This window comes from Amblyomma maculatum, chromosome 3, assembly GCF_055883805.1.
Source record: "Amblyomma maculatum isolate TAMU_Amacu chromosome 3, ASM5588380v1, whole genome shotgun sequence".
NCBI classification, from domain to species: Eukaryota; Metazoa; Arthropoda; class Arachnida; order Ixodida; family Ixodidae; genus Amblyomma; species Amblyomma maculatum.
In genome coordinates, this window is record NC_139346.1 from 6,917,147 (window position 1) to 6,937,365 (window position 20,219).

At 45.1% G+C, this 20,219-nt stretch overlaps 1 long non-coding RNA gene across 5 annotated transcripts in view; it reads right to left on the bottom strand.

The window, feature by feature from the left end:
- LOC146194174 (uncharacterized) overlaps positions 1–18,569 on the bottom strand; it is a 22,441-nt gene extending 3,872 nt beyond the window's left edge. For 3 of the 5 annotated variants that reach the window (XR_014705766.1, XR_014705764.1, XR_014705763.1), the window contains exons 1-3: positions 18,426–18,569; positions 17,972–18,076; positions 15,664–15,775 (exon numbers count right to left, since the gene is read on the bottom strand). This is a non-coding gene — a long non-coding RNA (uncharacterized LOC146194174). The other 2 variants (XR_014705765.1, XR_014705762.1) reach the window with 2 other exon arrangements.
- Positions 18,570–20,219: the final 1,650 nt, after the last annotated feature.

Sequence of the window (20,219 nt, forward strand, 5' to 3'; positions counted from 1 at the left end):
TGAGCGTTATTGCAGCAGGAACCTGCAGATGAATGAATGGCAGCACTTCAGTCACTTGCTCTCAAATCAGCCTGAAGGGTCATGGCCAGGCTAGATGGAGATCCCCAAATGTCCTCAATTAGGAGTAGCTGTTATATCACCTCCCAAATCGCAGTCTTTAAACTGGTCCAGCAGCAAGCTGCTGACGGAACTAAGCTGGAAAGTGATTCAAAGTGCACAGAAGGTGGCTGAACCAGAATGCGCTGCTTTGCTCCTGCCAAAGCATGAATATATTGGCAACAGTGATAGGGTTTAGGGCAACTGCGTCAGCCTCAATGTTTTTGAGAATGTGCTTTATCTGATCCATCTCTGGCTGGAGACTTCTAGATGTGTACACAGGTTCACAATGTCTTCAGTATAACTGGTGAAGGATCCTTGCAGCTGGGTTTAGGCTCACAAGTACTGTTTGGAACACAGCTTTTGTATGCAAGGGCAGCCAAAGATCTAAGAAAAGGCACTTTTAAAAGCAGACTAGGTGGTGAAGTTTGCTTTGCGGTTTCTGCTCTACAAACTGGCAATGCCTGTCACGTAAAACACCATGTCGTTCAGCTTCACAGCGTCGTCTTCCTGGTTGTGGACGCTTAACCGCTTGTAAGAGGTAAGCAATCCTATGTATCTTGGTCATTGAACCCATTGAAAATAGCCGGGTCCCACTATCGACATCAAGGTCCCTGCATACCTATCTTAATGTTTAGCCAGCTGTGGCGACCTAATCCTTGAAAACTTCATCATTCGCACACTTCATTTTCTGCTGCCCCTTGCTACACGAAGTCAAGAATGTAGCACAAAAATAAAGAACAATGGACGAAGAAGAACACATAAGGCGATTGACTAGCGCTGGTCAATCATTTTATATGTCCTTCTTCGTCCGCTCTTTATTTTTGCGCTAAATTCTTGACTTCATGAATGATCAACTAGCCCAGCAGCAAGCTACACTTGGGAGGGAACGAATAAGGTTTGCCACATGAGGGACGGTGCACGAATTCAGGATCTCTGAACAGAACAGATACTCAGCTTAAGCGACGAAGGCGATCTTAGTCTAGAAGCAATGAGCGATAATTTCAGAGCCATTGATAATGAGTGCATGGAGAGGTAGGCAGTAGGATAATTAGACAGGCTACCAGTAAACTATCTAAGCAGACAAAATATCTGATTATGAAATGGCAAGGCGTGAAAACCTCCCTCCGATGGGTCAGGATAGAACTGGCAGAGATGTTAAAGGTACTCAGTGAACGTAATTTGTTAGACGCAAGGGAGTATATTACGGAGAGAATCGAGCATGCTCTAAAATACAATGCTAGCCTGAAAGAGGTGAAGGGGAAATTAAGTAGGTGAAAATCCGATGTATGCATACCAAGGTAGCCGAGGAGTTCTACACTTAACCAGGCTGATAATGAGATTAGCAATAGTGAAGAGCAATCAGACGTTCCGTCAGTGACAAAGGAAGCGGTTAAGAAAGCTTTAGAAGCTATGAAAAGGGGGAAAGCAGCTGGGGAGGCTCAGGTAACTGCAGATTTGTTGAAGGACGGTGGGGATATTGTGCTTGAAAAATGGCCACCCTGCACATGCAATGTCTGGACATCGTCACCGGAGTTTTGGAAGAATGCTGACATTATTTTAATCCTTAAGAAAGGGGATGCTAAGGACTTGAAAAATTACAGACCAATCAACATACTACCTGTTGCGTATACGGAATTTACTAAGTCATTGCTACTACAGTTATATATATATTGAACTCGAAGTGGATCACGGAATAGTTAGATACATAGGCAATTTCATATATAAGGCAAACCAACAGATGAGGCTCTCTATAACCCAGAAGCATGAATATGGTACATGTATGGCAGTGGTGCGTTGCCTGCCGGCAACACACTGCTCACCTAGGGTGCGGCGATGACCTGCAAGGTGTACACACGCACTGAATGTCACCTGCCACCTAGTGTCGAAAAGGAGAGTACATTGGGAACACTTCCAAATGCCACTTCGCAGACGCCAGAAATCTTGGCAGGCAGCAGCTGCCATGACTGCACAACCCGGCTCTATGCATGAAAAATGATTGCCGGTGAGCTGTTAAAACAATCCTTTGCAGGGCACGACGCGCAATTCGATGGACATGAACAACGCTGCTAAACTTTAATGTGGGATTTTCAGGGGGATATTTTGAGAGTTCGATATAGGAAAATGATATATGTGCATTTGATATATCCGGGATCAAATACAGAATCAGGACAACCTTAGACTTTAATCAACCAAATGATCAGGCAGGTTTTCGGAAAGGGTACTCTACCATCGATCATATTCATCATGCTATCAACGAGGTGATAGAAGGATGTTCGGGATATAACCAGCCTTTATAAATAGCATTTGTTGATTAGAATAAGCATTTGACTCAGTCGAAACGTCAGCAGTCATTGCCTAAGGGTGTATATGAGCCGTATGTGAAAGTATTGGAAGATATCAATAGTGGCCGCATAGCAACTATAGTCCTCCATAAAGAAAGTAATAAAATTCCCATAAGGAAAGGCACTAGGCAAGCAGACACGATCTCCCCAGTACTATTTGCCACTTGCTTAGAGGAAGTATTCAGAAACCTGGAGTGGGAACAATTATGAATAAGGGCTGATTTAATACATTGCCTTGTTAATTAACTCAGTGGACAAATTACAAAGAATGCTTAATGACCTAGGCAAGCAAAGCAAAAACATAGGCCTAAAAATTAATATGTGGAAGCCTACGGTAATGGTCAATAGCCTCGGATAAGAGCAGCAGTTTACAAAAATTCCGAGAGCACTGTGGAATCTACACTGCAGAAATGCGACAGCCTGAGTGTTGTTGGTGCACAAGGTGCATCACATTTGCTCTCATTACCATTACCAACTAATTGCATCGTCATTGTTAATTCCATCACTGTCATTATCACTAATTGCAGCATTATTGTTATCGCTACTATCATCCTCACTGTAGACAAGAAGAATTATGATGTGTTTCACAATTCCGGGCATGGCTTCAGTTTGGTAAAACTTCAGTTTTCAGTTTGGTAGAACTGAAAAAGTTTTAACCCGCCGTGTCACGCGAAAGTATGCTGGCACGTTTTATTGTTCATCGTCTTGTTTTGAATGTCCAAGTCGGCAATAAAGAAAAAAAAAAAAAAAAAAAATAAGGGGGCATGGCGCAGTAGGTTAAAGCGCTCGGCAGGGGATCCGAGGTATGGAGGTTCGATTCCCGGCGGAGATCGGACTTTCATTTTTCTAGATTTAAGGACAAAGTTTTCAGCGCAAAGGCATGCGGCCAAAGGAAAGAAGAAGGAAGACTATAGGGACGAACACAGCGCAGTGTTTGTCCCTATAGTCTTCCTTCTTCTTTCCTTTGGCCGCATGCCTTTGCGCTGAAAACTTTGTCCTTAAATATAGAATACCAACTAGCTTACTTTCGGTTTTGGGTGATGACGTCATAGGATTGATAGCTATGTCTGACCGGACGAACAAACAGCAACAGTATGAGCCGTTGAAGGCTTTCGCCTTAATAGGTACACGGGTGGAAGCAGGCTCATTTTGGAACAGCTCAGGGAGCAGTGGTAATGCCACTTTGGAGCACTCAAACTATGCTTTAGAACATGTTTCTAGGGTCAAGCACTTTTAATAACTACAATTTTTTTTCTGATATACAAAAAAATCCAATTTGATTACTTTTCATTCAATATTCAATGCTGTACTACCTATGCACGCATATCTCAACATGTAAAGATGTTTAAAGTAACACAGCTGACTAAAAGCTTTTGCCCATTCTGACTTGACAGCTTTAGACATGTCCACGCTCAAGCACGACCACTACCTTGGAATTAAAATAAACAAGCTGCACATCGCCACTTTTTGATTCCGCAGCTGTGCTGATAAATTCCTGGGCACTGCTCAGTAGTACCTTCAGGAAGGATAGATGGCACTGAAGGGTAGCCTTTTCTTCCTTAAGTTTCTTTACTTCATGGTTGTCTCCCAGTGACTCATGTTTTCTTTTAAATAACACTGGGGCTACACGTCGGCAACAGGCTTTCTATGCCTTTCCAACACTCTTGAAAGCATTTCTTGCAATTAACACCGTCCTGGCATCACCCCCATAATGCTTCAAGTATGCTTTTGTCTGATGTAGACTGGACAGGTTTGTTGTTAACAACAATTCTATAGTGAAGTACACACTCATTTTCACAGCAGAACTGTTGGAACAACTCGTGTAGTTCTTTGTAACCAGAAAAGTTTCCTCAACAGCTCGTGGTAGTCTGTGGCAATTGCTTCGCTCCTTGCCCTCACTTCTCTCACCACCGGCGATTCAAAAGGCTGGGAGAAGTTGCTGTCATGCGCACAAAACATTTTTCTCGCAATTAATTCCTCCCAGTCGTTTGTGACTCGTTTTAGAATAACTTGAGATCAAAATATTTCTTATGCTCGCTTTTCTAGTTTATTAAAATTTTATATGTGTTAGCTAGGCCCAGCCAAGGTGCATTGTACCTCCACCACTAGTGTGCTGCCATCGTTTAAACTATGACGACCCTTATAGACCAGAATAAGGAGGGTAAATTGATCGCTGCCATATTGAGGGCGCTATAAGGCTACCTAGAGGTGCTGCAGCAAAATGACTGCTCTGCACTACCAAACGAGGTGGCCATGGCTATTCATAGCGCTTACGCCTTTACGTTTCTTTGAAGTTTTCACAACTTGCTGCTCACAAAATCGTCAAAATTGCATTTCTGCCTCATGGCAAGGCTGTTCTACACATCTCGCAATGGCAGAGGCAAGCACAGCGTCTGCAAGTGGAGCGAGTGGTTCGGTTAAGCGCATGGTACCTTTCTATGCGAAAAATACTACGGTTGTGACTTTTCTTACCCTCGTGTGGTGTCTGCAAAAATTTGTTGCAGTCCGCACCGCATAAACAGGTGGCATGCCACAAGTGCGAGTAAACCTGATATCTCCGTTTGCATTTAAGCAAGGAAGTGCCTTTTTTTTTTTTTTTAACAGCCATGATAAGCAACGCCAACCAGTCACAAAAATAAGACCTTGATATCTCCTGTTTGGTTGATGTGCTGCTGATTCATTCTTCAACCCTGCTGGAAAGGAAAAAAAACAAAAGAGACACCGGGGAATCATCGCCAATGAGAAGCATTCGCTCGCAGTAGCGGCATGCGGTCTGTTTTGTGAGGTGTGGGCTGCGGCAGATTTTTTGCAGTCACCACGCAAAGGTAAAACATATAGCAGACTGCAAAGGTTTTGCTGGTACATGGGACATTACTTGGGGGTGCAAATCAAATCAGAAAAGTCACAGCCATAGCAAGCCTGCATGCAATGGTACCATGCGCTTATAGGAACCACTCACTTCACTTGCCTCTGCCCTCGCAAGATGTAAAGAATAGTCTTGCCGTGAGGCAGAAATTAACTTTTGACAATTTTATCAGCAACCAGTTGTGAAAATTTCAAAAAGAAACATAAAAGCGCAAGAGCTAGACACCCACGGCTGCCTCGTTTGACAATCCAGAGGCATAGTTTCGCTGCGGCAACTATAGATGGTGCTAGAACGCTCTCAAAATGGCAGTGTTCAATTTACCCTCCTTGTTCTGGTCTATAGACCTTTTCGAAAAGTGGTCGTGGGCGCTGCCATATTGAATACTGGGCTGTGCTGCTAGCATAAGAAAAGTTGAGAATTATCTCTCCCAAAGCCGCCCCACAGCCCAGTCAAACCGGTTTCGCCGAGGCTCGTGAAAAGGTCTATAGCACAACATGCCACTGCCCTGCTGCACTCCTCACAGTCACCTAACCAAATTGCATCGAACCGCATTTCTTGTACCTGGCGCAATTAATGGCCCAATACAATTAATGTTAACCAAAAATCATGTTTCGCTAAATTTTATGGCAAAATACCAAGGCATCAAAACATCATGGCAAAACATCAAGCTTTGGAGTTTTGGAACAATATTGTGTTTTGGGGCAGGATGGCGCAGGCAAAGAAGTTTGGAGCAGAATAAAGCAAACGGAGTGAATGGAGCAGTACTTCCACCCTGCAGGTAACAAAGCTCTGGATGTTGTTGGCAAATGTGTCTGCTTAGGACAGGTAGCAACCGCAGATCCGGACCATGAAAGAGCGATAACTACAGGTTTTCCCCCCGAATTTAATCCTAGTGCTAGTGCAAATAATCTGAGCGCTGACTGATATAATCTGCGTGCCATGTAATTTAATTCGAGTGCCAAGCATTTAATTAAAGCGCCAGCATATCTATTTCGAGCGCGAGCTCAAATAATGCCAGCGCCAACTAATTTAATTTGAGTGCCAAAGCAATTAATACAAGTGCTGGCAAATTTAATCCGTGTGCCAACCAATTTAATCCATATGTGGAAAATGAATGCAATAGAGGGCTCCAAAGCACGAAACATGAATTCCAGAAATAAATCAAAATTGAGATCATCTTTCAGACAATGCGGCGAATCAGCAAAGTGTCAACGTATAGGATAGCCTTCATCAGTATTATGACAAACATTGCCTTGATGCAAGTGTTTTAAACCTAATGTCTCCCAGAAAATAAAACTGCATTTTAAAGACGGCCGCTTCTGTGCTTTTACAAGCCTGTAGTTTCCTAGGCCGCTACAATTACAGCCCAGGCAAATTAAGCACTGCTGTTTGGGTTAAAAGCTCTGCTGTACATAGTTTCAGCCACTTTGCCATGTCAGAGCCAGACTAAATGCAACGGCACGCGCTCTCTCTTTCCGTGGTAGTAGCCGTGTAAAATTGAGAAAGCGGTAAAATGAGATATGTTTCTCTGGCTCCATGTCTTCTCGCCTGAACCAACTCTGCTTTACACTAATCCTTCTTTTCTGCTAGTAGTGTTGAATCATTATTAGAAACACAAATACATTTCTGCACCGGCTGCCATTTCACAAAAACAGCAGGCTGTTGTGTGAAGGCCGAAATGCCATCAGCTTGCAGATTCAGTGCATATGACAACCCATAATAAGCAGTGCTTAACCAGCCAATTAGAAGATGACAGTCATATTTATTCACTTGTCATGCGTCTAAACTAAAAGCTGCAAGAGGCGTGTCATAAACTGCAGTTTTTCAGCTGCGCGTGGTCCTTGGTTTTTGCAAGATACAAGAACAAAGCAAAATAGAGCATGCAGATGTGACGCTTAAGTGTCGCATGGTCTGCGAAGTGATCTCAATTTCGATTTATTTCTGGAATTCATGCTTCGTGCTTTAGAGCCCTCTACCGCATTTATTTTCCACATATGAATTAAATCCGCTGGCGCTTGTATTAATTGCGCTGGCAGTCTGATTCAATTGTTTGGCGCTGTCATCATTCGAGTTGGTGTTCGGATTAAATACACTGCCGCTTTTATTAAATGCTTGGCACTAAAATTAAATTACACGGTGCGCAGATTGTATCAGTTGGCGCTCACATTATTTCCGCTGGCACTAGGATTAAATTCAGAAGGAAAACCTGTAGAACAAGTCTAGGATGGAGCGCATTTGGCAAGTTCTTGCAGGCCATGACTAGCAGCTTACCGGTATACCTCAGGAGAACGGTAAACAACAGTTGCATCTTACGAGTACTCATCTATGGGGCTCAAATGTGAAGGCTAATTAAAGGGGTTATACTTAAGTTGAAGTAGATGCATAGAGCTGAGGAATGGAAAATGGTAAGTGTAGTCTAGAGATAGGAAGTATGCAGAGTGGGTCCAAGAAATCAACTCTAAATAATGGCATTCTAGTCGAAATCAAGAAGAAATGGTCACAAGCAGGACATGTATTGCAAAGAGAGGATAACCGATGGTCGCTAAGAGCAACAAATTGAATTCCAAGTGAAGGCAAGCGTGGCAGGGGGCGGCAGAAAGTCAGGTGGGTGGACGAGGTTACTAAGTTTTCAGGGGTCAAGTGGGTGCAGCTAGCACAAGACCGGGTTAACTGAAGGATTATGAGAGAAGCCTTCGTTCTGCAGTGGGTATAGTCCAGCTAACGATGATAATGATGATGAGCTATGGACAAAAAAAAAACCGTATGGCAACAAAGGGCTCCTTTATCACATAAAAAAACTGAATTAAAAAAAAATCTTCCCACCAGTTGAACCAGACTTGCAATGACCTCATTAAAATGGCCAAATTGCCGCCACTCTGAAATTAATGGCCGAGCAGCATAACTTTTGGGATCTGCACTCGCAAAATCAATACTGACATATACATTTCACTTGAGAAATCTGTCGCCAACGGTGACACCAGCATTTCATCTCTCCTCTTGAGTATACTCGTAACTCCCTGCCACTAAAAAGAAATATTGCTGACAAGTCGTATTGTCTACGAAGAGGCTTCACAAATTCATAAAACATTTAGCGTAAATATATGTGCGGCTCCAACGCCTCAATTCGTCTTTTAATTAAACTGCACGTGCTCTTTTCTCTCTGTCTGAGCACGTGGAGGGGCAGCTGAACTGTGCATGTGCAAAGGTTATCGCGGCGCGAGACTTGTGCTTGACACGGCAGAAAGTGTAGATAAAAGGACAGAATGGAAGAATCGGGGGAGTCTGGCGGGAGCCCTGCTTGGGGAGCGATCACATTGTTAGCTGTTGGCGAGCAGCCCAAAGCATCCTGATGTAATGGACTGTGGAGCAGAGCAATACCAGGATGAAGACGGAAGCGATGCCTCCTGAGCTGGGTTTTTTGCTTGAGTTGCAGCCAGACGAGGAGCAATGTATTTTGTACTGCTCGGAGCCCCTTTTGCCATGTCACATAGGTCATCTTTACACCCCACTATGTTTTGTCTTGCCATGTAAAAGCACTGGCCCCTTACTCTTGTAGCAAAGCATTGTCCTGTCACGAGTCTCGACCACATGCTTCGCATTGCAGCAGCGTGCAGTGTTGTATCTTTGCAAAGTGCTTCTCTGCTGACCCGGAAATAAACTGGCATTTTTATCATCATCATCAGCCAGACTATACCCACTGCAGGGTGAAGGCCTCTCTCATATTTCACCAATTGGTATTTTGGAGCAGAATGGAATTCATGTGAATTTGTGACTAGTAGTCGGGCGAGGCCCTGACTCGCGGGGCCTTCATATTAAACTACAAATAGATTAGGTATTTTTAGACCTGCATCATTATCATCACCACGTCGCTTTGTTGCTTCAGCAGCGAGTCATGGCGAGTCAGTGTGCCAGGTTCATCCATGCTATGATAGATGAAAGAATTCAGAAAATGTTGATGAATTCTGAATCAACTGTTCCTGAATTTCTGACCAAACCAAACCGAATTCTGAATCAGGTGAAAGTGACACAGATGAAAAAAGAACCTGGAAGGAAGTGAGGAGCAGTCACAAAAAAAAAAACTTGGCAGTGAAAGGGTTAATAACTGTGCGCTCTTTGTGATTAGGGTCATCGGCTCTACCTCGTCCATCCATCCCAGAGGTCTTTCATCCTGCCATTTTCCATTCACTTCACGACATCTGCCATTTCAGCATCAGAGCCACATAGTGTCTCATTACCCAGCGGTACGTCTGGCCAAACATTAGACGTTCGCCAGTGGGCCCGCTCGTGTTTTGCTTGCCAGTCCGTCAAAATGACTCACTATACAAAGACTCCTCCCCAGTCTTTCCTGCCATCTGGTTGTTGCTTTGACCACGTTCACCTTGACTTGGTTGGACCACCACCTCCATCTAATGGCTGCCGGCACATTCTGATGATGACTGACCGCTTTACTCGTTAGCTCGAAGCAGTGCCCACTCTGGACATTACTGCGCAAACAGTTGCCAAAGCCTTCGTTTCAGCATGGATTTCCCACTTTGGCTGTTACCACGGATCGTGGCCGCCAGTTTGAATGCATCCTCTTCACTTCCCTTACCAGTCTGCTCGGCACTAAACACTGCCGCACCACAGCATACCATCCTTGTGCTAACGGCATGGTTGAGAAGCTCCATCGTCAGCTCAAGACTGCCCTCATTGCTCGCCTAGATCGCGAGCACTGGGCTGGTCACCTTCCTATGGTGTTTCTTGGCCTACGCACCGTTTTTCGTCGCGACCTTGGCTGTTTGGTGGCCGAAGTCATCTCGGAGACTTGTTCGTTCCTTCGGCTTCCTCGTCCCAGCCCCTGCAGTACCTTTAACGCCTTTGGGACTGCATTCAACACCTAAACCCAGTCCCACCTCTATCATCTGACCGTCAGATCTTTGTGCACCCAGATCTTGCGTCCTCGAGGCATGTTTTTCTAAGGCGAGACACTGTAAAGGCACCTCTTAGCCCCCCCTATGATGGCCCGTACCATGTCCTCAACAAGACTACAAAGTCGGCGACTATCCTGCTGGATGGTCGTGAGAGGTAGTCTCCCTGGATCGCCTTAAACCCAAATATATGGAGACACCTCCCTAGGAGCTCCCCTCGGATGTTGCTGGCTTATCTGTCGACATGCCTGCCGCTGAGGCACCCTCATCCCTGCCCCGTTGGCGCGTACATTTCGCCGCTCCGTTTGGTCGGGGGGCCCTGTAGCGCACAGCGCCGCTGTAAAGCGGAGGCGCTAAGATCGGCGTTCACAGCCAGCAAGCACGGCACAGGCTGCTCGGTTCGAGAAGCCTGCCACGCTGGTCCTCTTGTTCTGGTGCTGCGCTGCAACGCCGTAAATTCCTTACATGCTCTTTACTGCAGGACACTTCCTGCCGGCTGCAAATATACACAGAACCAGCACTCCACTGCTTCAATACAATGCTGCTTTAGGCTTGGGCACTGCCAGCTTCGACAATAAAGGAATCTGCTGAAGGCCACGGACACAAAGAAAAATTTAAATGAAGCTGTAGTACAGCAGAAGGATCAGAATTCCCCGCAAAGTAATTTGAGATGCGGATCAAAAAGCTGCAAAGAAGACTGTTCTTTGCCCGCAGCTGCGAGGAGGGCTATCAAATGCAGGTGCCATATTCGGTTTGAGGTCGAGCACAGAGACTGGCATTCAACAAAAACAGTATGGAGCTCCTATAGGGATGGAGTCTGATGCCGATTTACGACCTACGGGAAGTCGGCGCAGCCGTGGGCGAGCAGCGCACCACGGGCTTACTGGCGGCCCATGACAGGTAAGCGAGCCATGATAATTCGCCCCCTTGTGTTTCCTCGTGACTGTGGCGACGGGGATTTCAACAGAACGAGTCGGATGTACGGCCTGCATGCGGGGCCCGTTCGGCATAGAGGGTGGCCTGCCTCACTTTGGCAGCGGCACCAGGAGCAGAGCCCAACAACCCAAGTCCCGACCCCTGCCCTGATTCCTGTATTACATGGGCCTGCTGAAGGACCAGCCGTGCGACTCCCAAGGGGAAAACGGCACCCAGGTGGAGGTCATGATTAAGGGAGGAGGGTGTGGGAATTTAAGATTACCCACGCTTGCACGACACGGCTCTGTCTGCCTCACGGGGATACCTCATCTCTCTCCTTCCCCTGAAGCAGTGGCGGAGAGGGCAGGGGCGAGAGACCTGGCGTAGCGTGCCGGGCGGCCCCTCCTTCCCCCTACCCTCTAATATCGATGCACAGCATCTCATCGGGGGGAGACGAAGCCGCGACGCCAGAGCCCGCGGATGCTGCTATGACCAAGGATAAAAATTGGGCACTCCCAATAAACAGCCCAGCCCGGTGGCTCTGCCTCAGTGTTTCGTTCTTCCCTGCCACGGATGTGGTCAGAGCTAGCGGCGGGGCGTTCCGTTCTGAGCACAGAGCCCGAGTCCCGTGAGAACCCCCACAAGATGTTGTTACATGTCTCCTTGACGTCAGCTCCAGCATCCATTGCAGTGAAGAGCAAGCACAGAGCAACGCCAGGGTTCAAAGCGATCGCTGAATGGAAATGTTTTTTTTTTTCCATCTAAAGCACAAATTAGATTAAGCTCTAAAAAATAAATGCCATTGAATGATACTGTGTCATGCAATATATATATATATATATATATATATTACCCCGCACCTCCACCAAGTGTTAAGTGGGGATCCAGGCACTGGTAGCGGGCACTGGTAGCGAGAAGAACCGGAGCGGTGGTGGCTTAACTTTTGAGTCAGCTGGTCCGCAAAAGCACTTCCTCTTCCTCCTTCTCGGCTATCTGTCCGCTTAATCAGAACTTCTTCTTTACAATACACATATATAACTGCAAAAAATTTGCACATTTAAAGCTGACAGTGCCCAGGCCTAAAGCACCACTGCACTCAAGCAGTGGACTGCTAGTTCGCAGCCAGCAGAAAGTGGGCTGCTGCGATGAGCAGGCACAGAGCAACACCGTGGTTGCCTGCAAAGGCTTAACTTGAGAAATTATTTTCTCACTTAAAAGCACCCTGATTAAACTTTCAGTATTAAATGGCAATGAATGGCTCTGTGCAAACTAGTATTTTTCATATCTTTAATAGGGCCACTGCATTACATAACTGACGGAGGAATAAACCTCAAACCTCAATAAGGTAATTTTCTCTGATTTAGAATACTTTTGCAGGTGCACCTTACATTGTTTGATCTCTTTTATAATGTTTTTGCAGGTGCAGCTTAAGTTGCTTGATCTCTTTTATAGGCTTTTTGTCTTCTAAAAAAGTTGGAGAAATAGATTGAGTACTATAATAGTAATAATTGGTTTACAGGAAAGGAAAAGTTTTCCCGTGGACACCTGAATCACGCTACAAGGGAAGGAAGATGGGAGCGAAAGCGGAAAGAGAGAGGCCCCATAGTGGAGGGCTACGGAGTAATTTTGACCACCTGGGGATCTTTAACATGCATTGACATCGCACAGCACACAGATTCCTCTCCGCTTTGCATCCATCGAAACGCAGCTGCCGGCAGTCAGATTCGAACCCAGGCACTCTAGTCTAGTGCCTAGACCATAAGAATATAAAATTTGACAAACATTTCAAAATTTCAGCTTTTTGTACCATATTTTATGATTTATATTTGAACAAATATAAGGCAGAGTTTGTTTATTTCCTGCACATCAAAAGAACAATGCATTTTATTAATATTATAATTTTTGTTTATAGTGATGCATCAAAAAGTTAATTTTTTTTACAAATTTATCTGTGTGACTAGGTTTTGCTATTACTTGCAAGCTTAAAGGAGTATAGACCACCTTCACTCTGGCTACGTCATGAAGATGCGGTGGCGCTGTCGTAATTACAAACTTTCGCGTGGTAGGAAAAACAATGCTTCAGTTGCTTTCGCCTATTGTTATTGTGCGATGGTTTGCTGCAGCCGAAAAAATAAAAAACAAAGCACCATGCTGACTAGTTGCATCACCGTGGCATGTGCTGGAAGGCAAAGAACGCAAAGTTTTGTAAGCTTGCACAGGTTTCTTATGGGCGAAGGTCGCCGTAAACAGTGGGCCATCGCAGTGTGGCGCGAAGGCTGGATACCGACACCTTTACGCCAGAGCGGTTATGGGCTCAAAGGCCATGAATAACTCGAGTTTGGCCTTCTTTATGACGCGTAATGGTATTTTGTGAGTGCACGTAAAATGTTAACGAGGCAGCCAGTATATTAATGCGTAGACCTGTTTATAATGTAAGCAATTCCTGAAGCAAATTTTTTTTTCACTTTCTAGTTGTATGTATTATGTGCATAGTGAGCTGCTGCGCATGTGATCAGTATTGCACTCCTCCGTGGTGATATTGTATGGCTAACATTAGCTTTGTTAACCTCAAATTATTTTAAATTTTGTGATGAAATGTGCGTGTGCTGACAGCCACTGATTTGCTCAATTGGAGATGAATTTTATTATACCGAGGGGTTTGAGTGGTATTCACTGCAGCTAATTTTGAATGCGAGTTGTGGGGTTGAGCGTCCCGATTGACATATGGGCCCCTGTTTCAGATTTTGAGGATCTTTACATCAACTACGTACTGCATGGCACACTGTCGCATTCAGAGTTTATCCTACATAGAAACGTGGTCACGGTGGCCGGGACTGAACTGGGTAGCCCTAACTACGGAACCAGCATGTGGACGCTGCAGCTTGTAATGCATGCTAAAAGCTTGAATACCCATGAAGAAATTATAAACGCTGACACCAATAACCTTCCACGAACAGAACAGATAGGCGTGCAGCGTGGTGATTTAAAGGAATAATGCAAGGATAAGCAAACCTGTACGGTGCCAAGGCACAGTGCCCTTGCTACTGTTGCCATGCTTACCAACAACGCTCATTTGATGCTCGGTATGAAGAATCATCCGAGAATGCAATGATGTTTTGAGCGGAATACTTCCTACCTGGTTTGCGTGTGCTGTTTACGAGCGAGAAAAATCACATTCCACTTACCCGACTGAAAGTTGTTGTATGCACCCAAAGCTTTGCAATTCTCGACGCATTCCGCGGCTAATGTGCTGGGCAAATAGCAAATAGATATCAATCAACGCTACTCATTTTCAAGGCAGCAACAACTTCGCTCGTGCGCTTTGAACCCGCTCTTGGTCTGGTACGGTGTGCAGGACAAGGCGATGCATGCTGTGTACGTGAAGTTTTTCCAAGTATTGCTTTTGTACTCGCACAGCGCGTGGGTATTTTATCTGCCAAAAAGATGCCTGCATATCACAATAACACGCTCTTGGCAAGTATGGCCACAGCAGTGGGATGGCACCACAGTGCCGCTCCGGTGCTTTCCGCCTGCTCTGGGGCCATAGACGACTGCCACGCCACCTTGATTGCTTTGTTTGTTTTAAACATGGCGGAGACCTATAGACACCTAATTTTTGGGTTCGTGTTTAATTAGCTGTAATGATGTGCAAGGTATTACTGTACAGAAAGCACCAGGTGATATCCACCTATGACCGCTAAACAATTTATCATTGAATTTCTTTCCTCATCTGTTTCGGTTTCAAAAGCTGTGTGATGGCTGTGACGCCAAAGTCAAGTCTAGGTCACGTGACGGGTGAAAAAAAATTGTGATATCCTGTGATGTTTAAATTCACTGCAATGCTGAAACCAGCCTGCCTCAAGAACAGGAATCGCAACAATTGAAGAGCTGGAGATTATACTGCGGCTTTTTCATGCTGTGCATGGCTTGGACTTGATTGTGATGTCACAGCCATCTCTCAGCTGTTGAAACCGAAATTGGCGAGAAAAGAAAATTGAACTGAAAATTATTTAGCAGTCGTAGGCAAAAACCACTTGGCGATCCGTATACAGGAATGTCTTACAAAAATGCCACCAAAATTTGGCGTCTACACTCCTTTAAGATGGTGGTCACGGGCAGAAAATATTTTTTCGCCAAAAACAAGCTGGGATAATATTCTTCATAGCAATACAATTTGCTATGATTTTTTAAAAAGAAATTGAGGATGGTCAAGCCCACAACCTGTATCAGTTGGTGTGGAATGAAACCGGCACCTTTACCTTAGCAGATCATGCTAGCCATAACAGCTTAGCATTATCCTTGATGCATTAGCATGACAGGAAAAAAAAAAAAAAAAGCAGTGGTAGCATACCATATATACACCATTACAAAATCGAAGAACTTGAAGGTAAGCTGTCTAAAAATTGTAAAAACATTTTTTTTTTTTGTGGAACTGCAGCAGCATCACACTTTGTACCAAAAAAAATTGCCTTGACAAGCACTGGACCATATATATGCTGGTCTGCAAATATGAAACGCCTTTGCCCACACGTACCAGCCACAGCTATCCGATGGAAACTAAGGCAGAATCAAAAGCACAGAAGAAAGCCCCAGGTTGCCTCCAAAGGATCCCTGTTTCAGCACACGCACCAAAGACAGGGAAGGACCTGGAAATCAGAACAATGCAATAAATGCCCACTCCTGGGAATCAATCAATCAATCAAAGTGATCTTTATTTGTAGGAAACGAAATACATAAAGAATATTTGGACCGATAGCCGGGGGGCTAGTAGACGGTCCAGTACAGAATAAACTTGGTCAGGCAGCCGTAATGAGTGCATACAAACACACACACACACAAACATACAAAAAAAAAAAAAAAACGACTCACACAGACAAGCAAAAAGAATCAACAGGCACGGAGAAAAATACTTTTCAGCAAGCAATTCATAGGCAATTAATACAAAACGCAAGCGCACACACACAAAAAAAAAAAAAAAAATGGGGAAAGGTAAGATGTGAAGGATTTTGTTACAACACAGAAAGTATAATGAATGAAAGTATGAATTCCGCAATTCATGGCAGTTGGTTGTGTCTACTATCTTTGCAAACATTTGTCGTCACTTCAAGTAAAGGATCCATTTCTCGTTCCTAATTCTGAGGCAGTTGCTGATTTGCTCCAAAATGAGAGCTTGGTATACAGTGCTGGTTTTAGCGTAGATGTGGTTGATTTGTATAATCTCTTCCACACTCTCAACTCATCCAGCATGTTCAGCAATGTATTACGGAGGACAATGATGAATGCTGGTTCCAAAATGAGTGTGGAACCTTAACCGGATCCTTTTTGGAAATGTTATCTTACTACCTGAGTAACACGTTTTTTGAGTGAGATGGTAGACTTTATACGCAAAAATCTGGTGTGTGCATAGGTGCCAAGATAGCTCCCATCCTCAGCGACATTTATCTAAGCAGGGTTGATATGAAAGTTGAGAATGATTTAGCCAGTTGTTGCATGCACATTTTCCGTTTTGTGGAGGATTTTCTGGTGCTAGCTAGCTCTGTGAATCCTGAATTTGTGTCAAATGTTTTTGATGTTTTTGCACGTAATGGGTCGGGACTAAGGCTCACGCATGAAGTCCCCCAAGAAACAGCCTTACAATTTCTCGATTTAAAGTTCCAACCCCACCATGTCTGTTGGCAGTATTCACCTAGGAGTGAAAAGCCCCTTCTGAATTACAGGTCCTTTCATTCAAAGCTCGTAAAAAGTAGTATTGTTACGGGATGCTTAGGCATGGCAGTGAAGAAACCTTGTCATCATAAAATGATGTCCAGTCTCTTAACTCAGGCGGACAAATGCAGGGAAGCTGGTTTCCTGAACTCAGTTCTCGTCTCGAGTGCAGACAAAGTCCTCTGCGCGCTAAAATTGTCTTCAAGCATGTGAGGGCAGGAAAGGTGTTCGGAGGAAGGAAGAAGAAAGGTATGTAGTAGTCATGCCATATGTACACACGCTGTTGCACCGAATTAAAAGAGTAGGAAGCAAGCATAATGTAAACGTTCTGTTTCCTTCTCCTAACAAACTAGAAAGAGTGGGAGCCGCCGTTCAAAGAATGCACGAGGGGGCAGAAGAAATGTGTGCAACATAAATCATGAAAATAGATATGTTCCTTGTAAGACTGGCATAGTATATCAAATCCCTCTGGCCTTGCCTACATAGGCCAGACTGTGCAATGCAGTAAAGTGCGGCTCATGGAGCACGCTAATTCGCTGAAAAAGAAAGAAGCTAACCTAGCGAAGCACTGATCCATGTGCGAATGCACGTCATTTTTTGATGACAGTGATGTTCATTCTTACCAGTGCACTAGAGAAGCTTTTCACATCAGAAAAAGTAAAGGGAGCGTGAGTACGCCTTTTGTCACATTATCTCCTCGGGAAATGAATATGCTGCACAGTGGGCCGATGCACTCGTGCTTTTAAATGCTTTTTTTTTTCTTTTTACCAAAACTTGAGGTCGTTGACGTTGCGCATGTGCGCTGTTTCTTTGTGTGCGTATATATGATGTGATTCTTCCCAATAAAAAAAATCAGCTGTAAGTTCAGCGCTATTCGTGTGTCTCGTTTCGTTTATTTCTTGGTCTCTGTATTTTTTTCGCTGTTGGGCCACCATTAAATTCGATACTCCCCCGCTTTTTATTGCTTTGGCTGTGGCGGTGCTGATCGAAATTCATGCCCTGGCCACATCAAAGTCATGCTGTGGACTATCTTCATAAATAAGGTGAGTTTGATTACATATATCAGCACCCTTGTGGAGCAACCGGTTTTTGCCAGCACATATTTTTACAAGCGGGTGCACTCAAGTGCTACTCACCTTTTCATGAGGCACAAGGCATACCATCGGGAGAGGCCATGAGCAGAAGCTGCGACGAAGCCAAGATCTCACGATCGCCGTGCATCAAGATTATTTCGGTAAATACTGAAAGGAAACAGAAATGGTTGCTCTTGCTGGGACAGGGCTAGCCGGGGCCAAACGGAGGCGTATTCGAAAATGAACTACAAAAGGAAAGCCCTTTCGTGCGAGCCGCCGGGACTGCTTTTAAGCGCACGAAAAAGGGCTCCTTAGTTCCTCTACACTTCACTTGAAGTCACTGATAAATAGACTCATAGCAAGATTACAAAAGAATAATTGAGATCGCTAAACAATAGAGCGTCGATGCAGAAAAAAAATTCCAAACAATTTGTAACGAGAGGGCAGCGGTGCAATGGGTTGGCGAGGCAAGTACGGAATGCAACACGTGCTTTGCGCTGTATTTCGCAGTACTCACGAAAGTTTGGAGAAAGCAGCAGGGATGCGTGCCACCCAATCTAATTTGCAGAATCCATTCCAGTCCGGTCATTCTGAAACAACGCGGCGCGAACAAGCCTCCCGCTTGCTTGTACCACTGCGCGCCAAAATTGAAAAGGGAGAAAAAAAAAAAAGGCACCTGCGGCTGCGAAGGCGGCGATAAAAAAAAAGCGTCTGGGTTCGAGAGTACATGCAAGCAAAAAAACAATAGGCAATTCATTACGTCACATCCGCCAGACTACAAACAGATCCTCCTCGCCACCTGAACTTGCAGAGAGCCGGCTCCGTGAACTGCGCATGCGCGCCCAGAACCAAAGTGGAAAGGATTATGCGTTGATTCTCTCGACGGATGTGACGTCAAATAACTTTTAGTATTTGCTTTTTTCTGGAAATAAGCCTCAAACTCAGATGCGCCCGAGCCACCCGAACAAAAGCTGGCGCGCTTTTCGGGCAACGGGTGCTCGCGCTTTGCGAGCCCTAGGTCGCGTTTCATGCGTCGGCTTGTTGTAGTTTGCGGGGCATCATCCCGATAGATGCAAATTCGGTGAAAATCTGATTCAGTTCGTGGATTGTTGCCCTAAATTCAACAGCGCAGCCTTCGGTCCTGTCCCTGGCCTGTCTGCAGCCTCCGACTACGGTGAGTCGTACGCGAATGATGGTGTTTCGTACATGCCCGCAACCTCTAGGTAAAGCACTTGTCGGCGTTCTGCTACCGTCTTGCAGCTTTTTTAACGAGTTTTTACACGGCAGTGCAGCTATGCGGTAGTCACTATTACTGACGCGGCGTAATCACGCGACAGTCTCCGGGCGAAGGCATGTGGAGACTGCATAATGGCGTCGATCCCGTTTCTTCGCGCTTGAAACAACCGTTGCATACCTGCTGATGTGCACCGATTGGTCGCCGGTTGCTGTTGTCTTCGGGGTGCACTGGGGTATTGGGACGTACGCGGCGACTTACAGATGATGTGAAACTATTTGTGAGTCGACAGTCACGGAAGTTTGTAATTTGCTTTTTTTTTTTTTTTTTTTTTAAGATTCTTCGTTTGTGGCCTAGTTTGTTTGGGCAGTAGCAGGCATTTTGGTGTGCGCCAGCGTGAACGCGCTGGTTTATGATCAGGAGGTTTTATTGCCTTCCTCGCAGCTTCAGCAGATAGTGACTGGGCCCATAGAAACGGTCGTGCTTCTGTCAAAAAACTCGTAAGGTATTCATCCATGCGGCCCATACGTGGTGCTGCAGTGCAAGAGGTCAGCTTCTTTGCAGTGTCGACGAAGCGCTAAAGAAGGGGAGTTGCTGGCCAGCTGAGAGACAGTATAAATGTAAACTGGCCCAGTGCGAAATGAGCCCCGGAGTGAAATGTGCCTACTGCTCAGCACGAAATGGTTACAAGATACGGGCGTATACCCGCACGAATTTATTGTGCTTGTATGCTCACACGTTCCACTGTCGAGTACTCACATCGGTGCATGCAGCAATGAGGGTGACTCTTCGGCTATCATAGGCTCCTGCCCATGAGAGTATTTGCCCCTTTTACTACGAAAATAACTGCATTGGTAGAACTCACTGAGCTTGTTTATATAGATTTAACACTTCAGATGCATGTCGCTACCGCAGAGTTCCCTAATATATATCTTTTGCTTGCTCCAACTGCGTCATCACTTTGAGAAAACTGGGAATGATAGCAGAAATAATGCCCCCATAAATAGTGGGCAGTGCTTCGCTTCAAGCTGCTGTCAAGGCCATTGACAGCTTATTTGAAAACAAAGCAATAATTAA